Below are 18,077 nucleotides of genomic sequence, written 5' to 3'. Positions count from 1 at the left end.
TTCCGTGTACAGAATGGCTCTGTTGGAGTGTTTGTACAAATTCCAGACTTCCTAGCGAACTTTTCCACCTGCATAGGCGAGCTCCAGGTGAAAAGAAAGCTGCTCTTCGTAAACAAAAATCTAAAGTTTTTCCGCACATTTAAGTCAACGGAAATGCTCGGAAACAAAGAATGATAGTCGAGCAGGCGGATATTGTAGCAGTGTGGTTTGCTTGTGTAGGTTGACGTTTGCATAGCTAAGAAACGGTTTTGGATTTAACCATGAATTCTCATTGCTGGCTGGTATTATAGGTAGTGATTGCTAAATAGGGACTGACTGGTACGACCGCCACTTTGTATGCGAGCAGTCACAGGCCGCACGAGCGAAGCAAAGCTGGCGAGTTCGAAGATGGAACGTAGCCCCACCTGGCGGAGCGCGCCTTCCCTGGAGGGCACTTTTGGGGCCCGCTGGCTCCCGTTCGGCCCGTCTGCGATTGGGAGGTGGCTATTTACAAAGCCAGTAGTGCTCCTGCCTAGCCTTCAAAGATAGTCTTTGCCAGGAACACATGCATGGCGGGGTCCCATTGTTCACAGGCGCCTTATCATCCATAATGCGGTTTCGATGTTTGTTTTGCGTTTTCCTAAAACGAATTCTGAGCTCTATGTTGTACGCCTGATTACCCTGACACGGGCGCTTGGTGTCTTAAGCACGAGACACATGGACGACTGGTGCATGCATGCGATTGGAATGCGATGGATCGTTACGACTGTCGCCACGACTAGTCGTAAGGGGGAATTCGAGAGAGAGAGTTTTAGTATGGCGGGAGCTAGCGTTTAGCGCGCGCAAAATATCGCGCTTGCGCTCCGCAAACGTTTTCAACCAACCCCGCACGGAGCGCCAGCAACGCTCCGCTATTAGCGTGGTGCTGCTCATAATAAGGTCCCTAAAATTACTAACGTAGCGCCAACTGCTCTCTCCTTCTCCGCTGCCCTCCTCTTTTTTCTTTCCCTTCACCCGCGGCGCCGCCATTTCTGTTGGCTGCTTCAGAGCCGACGCCCTCGCAACGCTTCGGGCCGCTCGCTGCAGTATTTTGTGCAGTTTGCTCTTGTTTTCGCGCCGCAATCGCTTTTTGGTAGCATTCATAGGATTTCTAGAGCCCCGTCTTACCAACACGCACTGAGTGAGGGTGTTTTGTTTTATATTTTTGTCTACAAGGGGATATTTGCGGGGTGGATGCCGCTGACGCATACGCACAGCGGGGTTTTTGCTTACGTGTGCGGCATGATGTAACATATCCGGATAGCTTGTGAATGCGAAAGGATCGAGCGTGGACACTTCAAACTGCTCTGTTACGGTAGTTCGGTTATTGCATTCGCGTGACTCTGGTCGTGCAATCACTGCACAGAGGGCTTGCGCATGGTTCGTGGAAGTATACAGAGCGCTTCATTCGCAAATACCGTCGTTCGAGCGGAGGCTGGTGTCCTTGCATTCGCCTTTCTTGCGTGGGTTGTGAATCATTAGCGGCGTTCACACTGCGTCCGCTTTTACTAACGACCTACATCCTACCCGCGGTGTATCCTACCTCAATTCCGCGCAGTTTAGAGTGCTTTGCCGTTTTTGTAGAAATGTTTCTTTCTCCTTCATGAATAGATTTAAAAAATATACCCATGCTGTTGTGCGTGTGTGCACGTACAGTAACGTTAAAAATCCCTGCTTCGCTGAGTTCGCCCCCGGATACACTAAACTGCACTTGCGGCCGTACGTTCATGTGCGAACCGAGTGAAAAACGAAGGCTTGTAATTCTGGGAATATGCGCCAGAGAAGACTGCGATCAATCGATCGGGTAAACTGAAATTACAGATTTGTGGCCTTTTAGTTCTCATACGAACCAGAGATCGAATCCCTCTAGGTACAGATTATGTAACTAATTACTAAAGTTAATTAACCATGGAATACGTTTTTCTACCAGGCGCGGTCGTTGACAGCCGTTATTAATGGAGGCGCCTGGACAGAATTGTTTTGTGCTGGGATATATTCTGGCAGATTTGTACATTGCACTAACACAGGATTACACCCGAAATAAATTCGAAAGAGAACCAATGTCACGATGATTATCAAGAGAAAACAATAACAATATATCACAAAAATGAATCGGTGCCACAAAATAGATATTTTATTGGTACAAACGTCCGTAATGACGTCGTGCAGGTGGCTTGTGCTGCTGACGTGGCTTCCTGTGAGAAAAAATGTTGGGAGTGGCATTTGGGTTTAGTTTTTTTAACGCCAAGCTTCTCCAATATCCGTTGCTCAAATTGATCCGTGAAATAATCCTATTGAGAAGGGGAAAAAATGTCGCCACCGAGTTTGAGATGCGCCACAAACACTCCGCAAATATAAGCAATAATGCATTGCAGAAGAGAGTTAGTGACCGTTCTACCGTAGCATGGTCAAATTCGTGTTCGCGCATCTGCTCAGTGCCGCGTCCACGATCAACTCACTTACACTAAACCCGTTTAACAAGCGTTTTGCTTGACAAAAATAGGTCTGCTGAAAATAATAGTCACCCAGTGTGTTTTGATTTAAATCGCAATGACTGGATACGCTGCGCCGTTGACTACTAATATGAAGTAAACGCGCACACTGCAAATGTACGGCATCACGTGTAATGGAAATGTAAGATGCAATTAACGGTCCTCTGTGCATGCACGGAAGAAAGGGCGTACAGCCGTTGTGGTGCGAATATGCATTTCAAGTGCCCATTCAAACGTGCGCGAATTTAAAAAAGCGATAACAGAAATTGCGAGTCAAATCTACATCAACCGCGCGGTCACTAGATGAGCTGGCCTTAACTTGTTTTACCTATAGCTGCAATTTTTTTTTCTCGTAACAGCCTCAAATTGCGCCGCACCGACCAAGCACATATTACGCAGCAAATCAATCCAAGGTCATAACGGGATTATAATACCACACGGGTCGCTAACACACAAAACATGACTTCAAGCCACAAAGCGCTTACGAGCACTAGGAACGCACACGCTACATGGTCAGACGCAAGCTGACATCGGCCAAAACAAGCGCGAAATCAGGTGAACAATGCTAGCGTCACGACAATTTTACGACAACCGACTGAACATGCTATGCTGCTGATAATTATGCTGGAAGTTAAGCGCGCACGTGACAAATACACGGCCTCTTATCCAAAGCAAAGCGCTTACGACGGGACGAACTCGCCGCAATGCCTACTCAGAACAAAGCGTGGACGACGGTCGCGGAGTGAATACGAATTTCTTCGTAAGTGACCGCTCAAGCTTGCGCAGAATTTAACAGAGCAAGAACAAGCATTCAGAAACTTACCTCGCAAAAGAGTGATGGCAGCGTTGGCCTGAAGTATGCCCGTTCAAATCTATGCAACGAAACTTTTCTCCTTGGCTGCGTCTAATCTCACGGCAGCCGTGAGATTACCACCGGGAAATTCTCTCGGCAGTTTCTATGAAAGCTGACTGGCCGAAAATTTGCTGAATAATATTACGTCCCAACGTAACCTAACGTAACATAACCTGACCTAACCTTACGTAACCTAACTGAACGCGTCATAACCTACCCAAATCCTGCCAAACTGCAACAAACCTAATCTAACCCAGCCCAACGACACAGAAGACAACCTGTATTAAACATAATTCAGCCAATTCTAGAAGTCCTGTGCGTCGATCTCTTGATATATTAAAAACCAGAGTAAAAAAACGCACTAACAAAATCAAGATGACCGAAAAATTCCGAAAGCTAAAAAAAAAAGGAAAGAACAACATCGGACTTGAACCTGAGCCTTCAAGTTTGAAACCGAGCACTATACCACAGCGCTACAGGGGCTTTTTTTTTATTGCCTGCTTGGCGAAAACACAACACGCACTGTTCAGTACACAAATTACTAGCTCCAGCCACCAATCGGCTGAAGGGAGTGGCTTAAAACATCTTAAATTGCGCTAGAACATCCAGAATGGGTAACCACTCAGGCTCTTCCGGCATGACTCGATAAACTTCTCTTATATAAGCAACTCTTTCAATGAAGTACTCTCGCACTGTGCGAGCATCCTCTTCAGCATTTTGAACCGCCATGCGAGTTTTCCCCATAGAATGCAGACTAAGTGCCATGAAGATATCATAGGGCACGCCTCCATCATTGTTTACGGGCAAAAAGCGAATGCCATAAGGCGTTAATGGTAAGTCTTTTTTCAGGGTTCGTTGGAGGATGTCCCAGTGAAACACCGCATCCCAACAGTCCAGAAAGATGTGCTCAATTGTTTCCAGCTTTTGGCAGCTGCAGACACGCCTTTTTAGGGGGATATTTATCAGATTGAATCTCCGCGTAGCGTGCTTAGCTAATAAGAAGCGACTGCCGTGAGAAATTTCTGACGGTAATTCTACCGGTTGCCGGGATAATAGACACTACATTTCTCCCTTCTTCGTCGCGTTTCCCGGACGGAATAACGAAGTCTTTTGCCTTCCCTGACGATATTCGCGCTGCCTAAGGCACAACACATCGGCACCGAGAAGCAACATAAAGCGACATCGATGCGACATTTGTTCGGAACGAGCAGCTAATTCTTACTTCGCTATTAGCTGGCGCCAACGATAAAGCCGGCACTGAAGCTCCGTGGCACGGCAGCCAGAAATGGCGCCGCAGCGGCGGCGTTGCGCAATGTCCCAGCCGGCGAGGCATCGGTGAGGCGACCCGGCGGTGGAGGCAGAAGAAAACTACCACGTGACTTTTCTGTTGGCCAATGGCGGGCGGCGCTGGCCGGAGAAAAAGAAAATAGCAAAACACAGAGGAGGAAAGGAGGGCGGGTGAGGGCAATTAAAAGGCGGCCAGATCATAAAATGGCTCTACCTTAATTTTAGGGGCCTTAGTTCATAATCGTCGCTAGCGCCGTATAGGATATCAACAAATAACTATAATTTCGCAATCCAACCATCTCATACAAACGCGACCCAAGGTAAACGGTGGTATCGCCCACACCGGTTGTGTTCGGTACGGCTTGGCACAGCGATACAGTGAAGTACAGTCTATTATTCTGTGCGACCGCAGGTACCTGTCACTCTCAGCAACGCGAGATCGTCGGTGAAGGCGAGGCGCGCGCGCGCAGAACCATTCCGGCCGCCAGCGGCCACGGGGGCAGGCCGTCTCGAGCAAACAGCTTTCGTGAGACCAGTGCCAGCCGCGCGCAGCCCGCAACGCCGCAAAGTACCGCCCGCAAACTCTGGAAAATTGCGTGCGTCCGCAAAACGCAAACCCTCCTTTTGCAGACTGCGCATGCGCACTAGGGCCCGGGTAAGGAATAGCGCGCGCTAAATGCTAGCTCCCGCTATACTAAAACTCTCTCTATGCGATGCGCGCGTGCGATGCGTCGACGGAGCCGCTCCACCCACCGTTCCCGCTCCATAGCCGCGTTTACACGAATGCGACACAATGCGATAGCAGCGCGTCAGATTTCCTAGCGCATCATGAGTAATGCGATGCGCTAGCGTTTACATGTAGCGCATTACCCCTGGTGCGATGGTGGCGCCATTCGGTGTCGCACAGAGAAGGTAAAGCAGCGTTTCTGGCTCTTCCAAAGCTCCCGGCACGGCTGGTTCTGTTCTTTTTCCACGACTCGCATTTTCTGGCGTCTTACACTCGATTTTGACGTTTTTAAATGCAAAGCTGCGTTTGCAGGGCTTACTTTTCTTGTCGAAATAATTTCTAAAGCGATGCGCTCGCGTTCGAAAGTCGACTTACGCGTCTCAATCCAGCCCGGTCTGGCGCATTAATGCGACGCGCTTTCCTAGCGCACATTAGCCCCGTTTACATGGATGCGATGCGCTAGAAAATTGATGCGATGCGATGCGATGCACCACTTGTCGCATTCATGTAAACGCGGCTCATGTTGCCTTCCTGTTTAGAAGCACTCAGGCCGATTTAGATATGTGCAAGAGAAATCCGAGCAGGAAAAGAAAACATTTATCAACTTTAAGTGAAAATGAATAGTGCTAATACGTTATAAATTGCATTTTTATATGTTCAGTACAATGGTGTGGGAACATTTAGTACTCATGATTCCGCTCGCCCATGCTGTAGGTACCGCTGGCAACATGTGTCTACCAGGCGGAGAGCGCACGGGTCGGCGGGGCAGCGGCGCCGAGCTGCTCCCCACAAAATACTCGGGATTTCCACTGGCGCCTCCTCGGAGCTTTGAAACAAACTTTGTCAGCGACGACGCCTTCTGGTTCTCATCGGCTGTGGCCGCACGATGATCGCAACGATGGCACGACTGCATCTGGCTTGCCAGTCGCACGTCGTGAGCCTCCTCCGAACAGCGAACGACGCCAAATCCGGTCCTAACGATCAGTCGTAACGATCAGTCGCATGCGAATCGCGTGCACCAGTCGTCCACGTGTCTCGCGCTTTAGGCCTTGGCGCCTTGGAGTTTTTAACCACGGAGTTGAAAGCGTCGGGGGTAAAGGCACATACTGCCTAGTTGTAAAGATATGTGTGGCATATTTTTCGTGTGTGCTTATTTGGATTTAAAGGGGCCCTGAAGGGCGTTTTGAGCACACTAAATGAACTAGCGCAATCGTTAGATTGGGTCGTCAACGTCATCTGTGCCAAGTATTACTCGTTTACGCGAAGCGGAAAGCTCACGCTCTTGTTGCAAAGGTTGTCGTTCTTTTCTCACCCTTCCATGCGTGTTTTTGGACGCCGCCATCTTCACCTGTCTACGTCATCAATTCCCAGGTCTACGTCATGAGGTAGACATCCTGCTATTGGGCGGATTTTTCACGCGTTTCCGGCAAAGAGATGTGTCGTCTGCACAGCGTCGGCACGCCCGCTGATCTGCCAGCGGAGTGCCGGAGTGCTGAGGTTTGACGACTATCCAATCACATCGTCGCCACTGATAGGCGTCGCCGGTGCAGTCCGCGGCACGCCGCTCGAGTGTTGTAGACAGGGCTGTTGCGGTCTGTACATTCTATAAAGAAAGCCTTGAAGCCCCGTGACACTTGTTTCGTGCAATCGCAGAGAACGCCCTGAGCCGAATTGACGCATACTATTTATTCAACTTCAAAACAATCCAGAGATGCGTTTCGGACGAACACAACGTCACTACATGCGTTGCAAGTCTGAACCGCGACTGACAGAAGATAGGTTGCCTCCTCCTGCCCGTCGTAAATTCGGCACTCACCTCGCGCGCGGTGTGCGGAGACGAACAGCAAGTCACACTGGCGCGCAAGCCGAGAAGGCTTTTAACCACGCACAATGCACATACCCCATGCTAGGTTGAGTCGTACGTCACTCGAGATAGATAATCCAGAACATAGGAAGCACTATCCACCCGCGGAAGCACAACGTCGCACTTCATCGCGAAACGAACGCGTCCGCAACACACACACCATCGCCTCCTGTATTTTTACAATGCCAAACGCATCGCGCACTTCCCAATGGGAGTGCGTGGTACGCCTGCCGTGCCCACATTTCGCGAGGTGGGGCCCCGAGCTGAACCGGGATCACGCCAACGTAACTGACTTCGAGAGCGGTTTGTGCCTTGTTGCCAAGGCAAGCGATGTTTGAGATTGGCAAAGAAATGGCACTCGTGCCAGCGCTAGAAAGCTCAGAGTCGCGGCGGAGCATGTTTTGCCAACGTTGCCGCTCTCCACCACGCGTCGCCCCAAGCTGAACTGCTCACATGATTGAAGCGCTGGGAAGGCTACCGATTGGGGGAGAGTGGCCAGAGTAGAAGGAGATGGCTTTGTTGGCCGGCCCGGGCTGATGTGCATACAGAAGGCGATGCACACACACACACACACACACACACAACTTCGGTCGCTGGCTTGGCTTGGTTGCAAGCTTCGTTCGGACAGTCAGCGATGTTACGACGATAAAATCTGCGTGAAGGCGACGTGCTACCCGCGCGACATATTTAAAAACACAGGGGCAAAGAACTTTGTTCATTGGAAGCAAATTACTGTCCACAAAGAGCGCAACCGTGGTTGGTTGTCGCGCTTCTTGCCGCCATTGTAGAATCGAAAGCGGATTCACGTACGCACGCTATGTTGCTGAAATTGCGTCCGCTATTCTTCCATACACTAAACGCAGAAACGTCTTCACGTACGGCGCATGCGCAGTGCGAACGATGCAAAAAATAGCGACCGCTAACTGTTTGCGTACGGCTGCGTACGTTATTCTAAAACTCTCTATTACTACCATTCACAAGATATGGGTGCAGCTTGTCAGAACACGGGTGCACGCTGCTCGAGTGCGACGCTGGTTTGCTCTGCGCCTTCCCGTTCATCCCGTTCATCGCCAGGGTTCTGTATCAGTTTAAAATGTATTTTTCACATGCCACCGGTATATTACCACCGCCGCAAAATAAGACCCGGGGCCTATTCTCGACTGCACAAATTGCCGGCAATTCGACATGTTTTTTTTTGCGTAAGCAGACGTAAGCAATCAGTGACGTGCTGTACCTATAGCTATGACGACATGCAGTGTAATTTGACGAGTCACTCATAAAGATCACTACCAAGGTATCAAATATTGTGCAAGAAAGATATAAAAACACTTGGCATGTACTATAAAAGTTAAGACGGTAGCTGAGGCTGACAAGAAAAACACATTTCTAAAGGTCAAAATTGGCGTCAGCACCACAAGGCGATCGAGTAACGTTGATCCAAAAGCGAGCGAAAGGTGGATGTCGAGCTAAAGAACATCACACAATTTATTACCGTGTCTATTTATTTCTTTTAATCGTTTTTAGTAACATAGCTGGGCTCTCTGCTTCAATGCAAGCTTTGTTGAGGTATCACCTTCCCTGCCGCCACCGCCGCCACGCCATCGTCTGCTGCTATGTTACAAGTTTATGGCGTGATCACAGAAAAAGACGGCCGCGACCATCGCTTCTATGACACATAAGAGCAGCGAAGCGCTACGCCTGATAACCGCGGAGCCCACCGATGTCGCCGATTCACTCATTCGTCAATCTCGACTTCAATCAGCGCTGCAATGAACCAAAGAGTCACTTTTCTTTGTTAGTTTTCTCTTGAGTTCGATCAGGTGACCCAACAGCTTGCTAGGACGAGTGTGGACAAATGCCATGCATACGGTCCTCTTTGTCATGGAGAGGCTTGTACGGCCCTCTTATGTTGCGGTTACGCCAAACAAATCATTTTTATTTTATTGCCAAACATAAAAGCAAAATACTGCACGTTATTTGTATGCTCCATGATCGCTGACTGGGAAGCAGTTGAAACTATAATTTGTTTCGGTAGGAAACATGCTTTAAACAGCGTGCATGCGAAACTGCGCCTGCTGCAAATTGGCGGACATTTCGCGGCGCCGAAAGCCGGGGCAATTTTTCGTCCTATTTTGCTTGTATTTTGCGACAAAAACAGCCGCCATTTTCAAGCTGTTACGTATCATTACGTCACTTTTACGCAGGCTGAAGTTGCCAATGCATGACGTGATTGTTCCGGCCAAATGTTTAAATTACGTCATGCCTTCTCAACCAATCACAGAGAGGGCGTGTATTACAGGCATTATTGTTATTGAATAGCAAGGACAGGCCTACGTTGTCATGTCTAGTGCTCTTAGTCTGGTTTTTCATTGCCGGCCAAGTATTATGCGCTTTCAGTAAAGAGAAATAAGGCAAACTTTAGAACTGCTGCCCGTAAACGTCATAAAACGTCAAAATGAGGACAGCACACACAACCGCTTTGTCAACCGGAAGGACGTGACCAAAATTGAAAGCAACTCAGAAAAGACTTTCGGCAAATTGCCGGCAACCATGGCGAATTGCCGGCAATTTGTGCAGTCGAGAATAGGGCCCACGGCACTAGCGGGGCCACATCTGAGACGGGCTTTTTGGATAAACAGTGCGCGGTGCATCAAAGGGAACGAGCGCACGATCCTCCCCGTGCGGCTGTGAGTTCGCCGCCGATAAAAAGTCACGTGCCGCCGACAGAAACTGCAGCAACGTACACGGCGAACGGGCAAGGCCAGGCCGCACACATGCGGCCAGGTTTTTCGTTCGCTTTTCCAGCCTTGAGCCGAGTGCGGGATCCATGGTGTCAACAAATTTGAAAAAGCCAAAAGAGCTTGCTCGTAGCAGACGGCAATCTGAGGAGCGCAGTAGCGGAAGTACGTCACTGCTGAGGGGCGCAGCATGATGGGAGGGAAGGCTCGCGCACCATCAACAGCGGAGAAAAAGTTGAAAGGAGGAGGAAATGCGGCGCGACGATAATGAGCGGTTTTTATTTACGATTTCTCAGGTAATACTCATCGCTTTAACAATATTCTTGCGGGAGGAGATTGCTAATACATTGCTTTAATTGGTTACATGTAAACCCATGCATCGGCGTCCATCCACGCATTTCAGGACCCCTTTAAGTACGAATTCTTTTTCTGGGCTCTATCTACAACATAAGAAATTGAACCGTATGTGAACTAAAACGTTAAGCATATACGTCCAAACAGAAAGGAATGTTTTGCTTCAATATGGATAAACGGTGCCATTATCCATAGCTCTTGAGAGCGCACCAGCAAGACCGGTTAAAGCTATTGTGCGGCAGAAAAGAGGAAGACCGATACGATTTGGGGAAAGGAATATAAGCAAGCGCGTTCTGCTTGCCCCTGCTTTCATCTCACGTTTTCTATGGACTGAGAGGAATACCTCCTAAGGTTACAGGCAGCGCTTCACGTTGTTGCTTAATGGAGCCACAGAAAAGATACGGAAGGGATGAAGGGCATACTTGACCCTGATTACCTCAAGGCGAACTGAAAATCGCTAAGAACAACTAACGGGAAAAGGCGCATCAAGAGCAGCAAGGGAAATAGCAATAAAGTATAAGAAAGGCTCACAACGTGCGCTCTAAGAAGATCGGCAGCACAATGTACGGTCAGGGAAGCGGTGCGGCGTCTGTGGACGCATAGATACGCCAGCCGTCTTCCGTAGCGTACTTTCCATCTTCTTCTCTCCTATGTTTTGTACAGAGAACGTGGCGAGGCATAATACAGTTGCAGGATGGAAAGTTGGGCGAGTTGGTACGTCGACGTGATGGGAAAACATCAATACAAAGTGGAATTAGAAATACATGGCTGCATCGTTTTTGCGATTGCAAAGAAATACGCGTTGAAGGCAAGGTTTTTACCCAAAAATACAAGCGTCACTAGCGCTCGACCTTAGACTCGTAGTTGCATGCCAAGAAGTTAAACAATAACGAAACGTTCCAGCAGATGGCGAGGGAGCAGCGAAATGCGTTAAACTTGAAGAAACCTCCGCCGAGCCTATCGTTGGAGGAGAGAGACGGGAGGGGAAAGAGGAGGAAGTGAGGCGTCTACGTCGGCCATCCTCTGTCGGGGACATTTGCAGCAAAGTGAGCAGTTCCTTTTTTTAGATGCAGAGCATCTGATTCACTCGCCTTGTCCCTCCGCCGTCGTCGTCGTTGTCGTCGTCGTCGGCGGCGGCGTTGTCCACCCCTCCCCCATTCTCCTCGCCGCGCCAGCTGCGCTCTCCACCGCTCACCCCTTCTCCTCTCCGATAGCGAGCACTCTCTCGCGAGGGGCATTGGATTGGATTCAATTGGATTGGATTGGATTGGCCTGGCTTGGCTTGGCTTGGCTTGGATTGGATTTGGATTGGATTGGATTAAAGTGGATTGTGTTGGATTGTGTTGCGTCATAGCCGCGGCACGTTGCGTCATAGCCGCGGCAGACGCGCTGGGGCCGGCGCATGTGCAGTACTCTCTCTTCCGCGGTTTCCTCTCCTTCGGGCGCGCTGCGCATATAACCGGTGTGCCGTTCTCCGGCGAAGCAACATCCACGCTTGGCTCAAACACCTAGAGTCCACGCCGCTTTACAAGTACGCCAACGTCGTCATCGACTGGGACCGGCTTACGCAGTCCCCTCAACGTTATGCGCGCTATAAAACGCGGTGCCTTCGCCGCTCCGCCTATGCGTCGCATCTACACAGGGGTTCCCGCGAGGGGAGGTGGGAGTTTTTGTTTTTTTTCCATCTCCTAATACTTCTGTCTGGTGCTGCTGAGGGAAGGTTATTGCAGGGGTTAAGGCATGCACTGCTTTTTACAGCCAACCTCGACAGAAAAACGGCCTGCCGAGTTTGGCTTTGCAATTGGAGTTGGGCTTGACTCAAAAGATCGTCGTTCGTTTTTGCCAAGATCGAACGCAGCGCCTTATTTAACAGATGCCAACTACGCATCGGCATCGCTCCCTCGAGTCTATTGTGTCTCCTAACAAAAACAAGGGGCGGCGATTTTATTCTACGTTTCCGGCTGATTTCCACAATATCCGTGACAGACCGAGGCGCGTCCTGACAGCTCGCAGTGCACAGCGTTTACAAATACGCGATCATCAACCGAGATCGCGCGATGGACGTCCCATCTTTTCGTCTTGGGAGCACGTGGGAGCGGCGGCGCCTGGGATGGCGGACATCACCGCCGAAGAGTTCGAGCCCCTGCAAAACTCCTCTGTTAAAACTTGCCCGAAAACCTGACTCGCAGGCAACAGGATATTACGAGTATACTCAATAAAAAATTTATAGAAAGCTTATTAAGATAAGTTTAATAAAAACTCATCAGACATTCTGTTCAGACCTAGCTCATACGCAACAGGTTGTGATGACTGGGCACAATAAAAATTTTATAGAAATCTAATTGAGATAAATTTAATAGTAATCCGCCAGAAACTGTATTCAAAGCTGACTCAAACGCAACAGACCATACTCAATAATAATTTTAGGAAAGCTAATCCAGGCAAATTTATTAAAAACTCATCAAAAATTTTATTCAAACTTTATTTACACGCAACACGAGGTTACGACTATACTCCCTCGTGAAACGTTCTGTATGTACGGAATTATGGGAATGCGGAGTACATTTCTAGCATTACACAAAGCCGCCACAAAACAAGAAAATTTTTTGAGAAGCACATGGAAATGAAACAGTGCATGCCTCTTGAAAAATTTGACACCTGTTTTAAGTCTGTATGATCAATCGAACCGCGAAATCATTGTCCGTATGAATTCCGTATATACGGAGCATGCGGAAATCATACGGAGCGTGATTTTGCTTATTATTGAATATAAGAACACGAAAACTGTGCCAAACGTTCATTTTGGGCGAACTCATATAGTTCCCGTGTTTCTGGAACTAATATCTACATTCATTACGCTTGGGGGCGCAACACTCCGTATAAACTCCCTATTCCCATAATTCCGTATATACGGAACTTTTCAGTAGGGCTCAATAGGAATTTTATAAAAAATGATTGCCATAAATTTAATAAAAATCCGTCAGCAACTGTATATCAACCTGTACTCAGTAAGAATTGCATAGAAAACCAATTGAATATAATTTGTAAAAACCCCATAAGAAACTCATAAGAAGCTACATAGACTTTTAAGTGAAACGCGGTGGCCAATTTGTAATGGAAACTCAATAGAAATGTTCTATAGAATGTTGACAAAATGTTTATAGGATTCTTTTGAGCAATATCTATAAAAAGTTTAAGAAATCTCAGTAAGCATTTTTATGAGGGCGAGGACAAAAGAAAGCGAGCGGACGCACAAGGCTCACCTTCTGTTGTCCTCGCCTTCCGCGCAGTTCTTAATTTCCGTCAAAACGGACGCCTCCAGCTCTCCTACTATCACAGTCACCCATTTAGTAGACTCGCGGCCGTATTATCATCAGGCGTTGCTATAGCCCAACACAATGAACTTCCCAGCCCCGCTTAGAAGCTCACAAGCGAAAAAAAAGCAATAGTAGGAGAGCGGCACAAAAGTTAGCCACTGCTACGAGGAATAAGCGGCAAATATCTACGCTTGAAAGACCGCGAGGACTGTTTGGTAAGAGAAAAAAACTCCCACTACTTAGTAGGCGCCCGTACTTAGCCTACAAATTCGATGAGTCGAATAGTCCAGTGGCTCGGAAAAACGAATAACGAGATTGTGCATAGCAAAATAATTAATGACCGAAAACTTTTCGCGTTCGCGGATTCTCACTTCTCAGTCTACATTCACTTCTGGCCAGTTTTAACGAGCCTGTGCGCCGTTCATGACCGACAGTCTTAAAGTCGTAGTACCCAGGCTATTACCGCGCGCTTGGCAGCATAGGCATTTTGAATTGCACTTCCTGGCCTGCGTGTACGGCCGACGGGGAGCAGTGAGGCGCAGGCAGTACAGTTTTATTTCGCTTATGTTGAGCATACCTCTTGTTTAGAGCACGAAGACCTTTTTGTGAAAAGTAAAATGCGTTATATCGGTGATAACTTGATTAGAACGGCTCGGCGTCATTTCAAGCGTGGACGGCGCTTAATTTCGTTACCGAAGTTATGAAACCCTCGGATCGCATTAAAGAGAGGTTTATTTTGTACATGGACTTCCGCATGCTTCGCAAGCGAGAGGCAGGCTGAGCAGCAGCAGCGCTGAGCGTCTCCTTGGCGACGAACATAATCAGCAGCATAGCCACTTCCCAAGCCAACCCTCCTTTCAAGCACCCAACCGGTTGGCGTCAGTAATGTAGCTCGCGTGTGGGTTGAATTTTTCTAGTTCCAGTGTCTATCGCAGGATATTTTGACGGGGTAAAAAAAACTTAATTGGGTTTGTCCCGCACCAGCTGAAAAAGCAAATCTCCTCTTGCTTTACAGTACCTGCGTCGCTACTGTGTGCGGAGCGACTCCCAGGCTTCGGTGTTGTTCCGCAGTGGTTGGGCTATACGTATACGAGACCGGAAACGTGTATGTTCTGAATGTGCCTCGCTATGCTCCCGGAGGCGGACTCACGGACGGCGCCGCGGGGGCTTCGAGGAGCTGGCGGTGGATGAGAGCGACGGCGCTGGTGGCCACTGGCCGGTGGTCGGTCGATGCCCAGGTGCACAGTCATCATCATCATCATCATTCCCATTTTTTCCACTCTTTTCTGCTGCGATTTAAATTGCACTGCAAAAACGGAACGCTCTAAACTCTCAGCAAACCTCCAGACTCCGCACGAGCGAAAGTCCAAGCGATCTGCGAGTCAAAGTCCAAACCGAGGCAACAACCAAGGAATCCTTCCCGAGACAGCTTCGCGTTCATCCATCGCGTCCTTAGACGGAGGGGTGCATTACTTTGCGACGCCGTATGCTCTTTACGAATTCAAGGTTTTGCCATACCCGCCGCGGTGGCTCGGTGGCTAAGGCGTTGTGTTGCTGAGCACGAGGTTGCGGGTTCGATTCTCTGCCGCGGCGGCCGCTTTTCTGATGGAGGCGAAAAGCAAGTACGCCCTTGTGTACGAGATTTCGGCGCCCATTAGAGATCCCCAGGTGGTCGAAATTAATCCGGAGCCCTACACTACGGCGCGTCTCATCGCCTGCGTTGCGTCGGCGCGTTAAACCCTATGGTCGATCAATCAATCAATAAGGTTTTGCCATGCTGCTTGGACTCAGCCCCAGCTGCTTTTCAGAGACACATGGTCATCGTGCTATCAGGGATTGTAAATTTCAAGAAGATTGTGATTTGGGCGAGTTGGTGAACGTTCATGATTGAAAAATCAGCGCGAAAAAAACACAGCACAAAAAATGGAACGAGAAGCATACAGGACAGCGCTGCACTCAGAACTAGTTTACTCTGAAAGAAAAAAAAACTGGTAATATACATACATCAGTCTCTCACGTGGCTGAAAATTATTGCAATGAATAAACAGAAACAAAAACACAATCACTCCTACGTCTGCACAAGCGTAATCAATCGTTCTACGTGGTTACGCGAGGGCGTCGTTCAGATAACAGTATTCACGGTAATGCAGCACAACTGAGGGAACTGATACATCGGTCGGCAGATCGTCTTATTTGGAGATCCTCGATTATCTCCCTCGTTGTTTTATCTCTGTGTTTCGAGAACACCGGGGGTTCTTCGAAAACCGGTACGCAGCCGTGTGAGCCACAGTGTTTTGCCAGATGACAATGCGGATTCCCTTTTAGTATACGCTGGTTATCTGACAACCTGTATTTAGCCACCTCCTGGTTTGTCCGACGTATGTGTGTCCACATTGAAGTGGCAACATATACACGACTCCCGTTGCACAGTTCACAAATGCTCGGGATGGTGTATCGAGCATGCATTTTTGTCCTTGTGTTGCGAGAAGTTAATCTTCGGGTGACCGTACTGCACAATTTTCCTGGGGCCGAGAAAACTACATCGACAGAGTACTTTTTGCCACGTTTTTTAAGTTATGAGAGAACCGGTGCTTATACGGTATTACAACCGGGTATCTTCTTCTTTGCATTGGCATCTGCGTTGTGGAACGTGCCGTAACTTTGCCTTTTATCCATCTTACTAGCTTCTGCATGACCATGAGGATAACATTGTCGGGGTAGCATGCCGTCCGCAATATATTTATCCTGTTCAAGAAGATGTCCTGCAGCTGAAGGTCACATGACTTTGAAAGAGCTGAGCGTATTAATGAAAAAGCTATTCAAATTTTTTTACCTTAGAATGACCCCTCTCGAAGTTTACGAGACGTATTTGAGATCTGGGACGGTAGCACGAGCATATGTCACCTTCATTGAAAGCTGATTCCGAATCCAAAAACTGTAGTTTGTTCAATATTGGCAGTTAAAATGTGAACTGCAATCGAAGACCACACTTATTGAACAGATTTAAAAGGCCTTGTACATTCAGTTCTCCATTCTCAACAATAACTAGAAAATCATCCATATAACGGAAGATCTTTTTATCCAGGCCGCATACATTTCTTTCAATATTTCTGTCAACCCTACCTAGGAATATAATACTAAGCATAGGAGCCACCTTTGATCCAATAAACACCCCTCGTTTTCGAACAAAAAATTCGTTTTGCCACTCGATAAATGTTGATTTCGGCTATAATTCTAAGATTTTTATGAAACTGTTGACTGACACGCCACACTTTTGAATGAAAGTACTTCGTCTATTTCTTCAGTGATATAGTTTTACTGATTTCATTAATTCGTCGTGAGGGATCGTGTAGAACAAATCTTGCGCATCAGTGCTCAGAGCCTTGCATATTCCGGGATGGGACGATTCAAAGTACTTTACTGGAACATCTGGATTCGGTATCAAATGCGGGTCTTTCAGTTGCAAAGACCGGAAGTACTAATCTGAAAATGAAGACACCGCCTACTGCCGAGTGTGTCTTTCTGTAACTTTGTGCGGAAAGGGGCTTCGGGCTTATGCGTTTTAATCCCGAAAAATGGCTCCCGGTGGAGACATTTTGCTCTGTTTACTGACAGTGCCGATTTTTCAAGATTGTGCCTTGTAAGCAACGACACAGCACGTTCTTTTGCCCTGTTTGCTTTTACATCAGTAGGTTTAAAATTCTTTTCGATCGCCATCAGGGCCACCTCACAGAAAGCATTTTCCGGCACAACCACAAAACAGCCTTCCTTGTCTACCGTAAGTATGTGTAGCATATGTGTAGCCTGTGGACGAGCGAGGATTCCCGTCATATCGCTCGTCGCGTCGCTCGCAAAAATCGCTCCATGTGGGTACTGCTAACGAAGTTGCCGAGATACAAAAGCTCTGCATGCGATTTGTGTTACGAATGTGCTGTAGTGCATCAATAACCCGCTTACCGTCGTCTGTCCGGTGTGTGTCTTGCCGACTCATAGTTCGTACGTGAGGAAATCGTGGAAGGGCTGTTTTTATGCTCTGCGTCGTCACGTCACCACCGATCTCGATCTGAGCTGCATCTGTTGCTGGTGTGATCGTGGAAATTGTGCCGGTTAATACAACCTCTGTGACGAAATAATGCAATTGATTGGCTTTCTTCTACGACAGTAGCGCTGACAAGTTGCGAGCGATCTCGTTTCTTGCTGTGAACGTAGGCTGTCGCGATGTTGATCGCTAGGGCTACGTGGTGTCCTTCTGGCCCGACGCGGATTGTGCAAACATGTGTGGCGCGTTTGTTGGCCGCATATGGCCGCTCGTGCAGCTTTGCGCATTAAGTGTATTGTCAACTCTTACAACAATGTTGGGTATCGTTCCTCACTGATTGGCGTTCCTCTGCCTTGTCGGAGAAGCGATGTCTCGTGTTTTTTTTTTT

This window comes from Haemaphysalis longicornis, unplaced genomic scaffold (genome assembly GCF_048455015.1).
Source record: "Haemaphysalis longicornis isolate Haplotype H1 unplaced genomic scaffold, Haemaphysalis longicornis Haplotype H1 scaffold_4, whole genome shotgun sequence".
Taxonomy (NCBI): Eukaryota; Metazoa; Arthropoda; class Arachnida; order Ixodida; family Ixodidae; genus Haemaphysalis; species Haemaphysalis longicornis.
The sequence above is the reverse complement of the archived record's forward strand: the minus strand, read 5'-3'. Positions refer to the sequence as shown.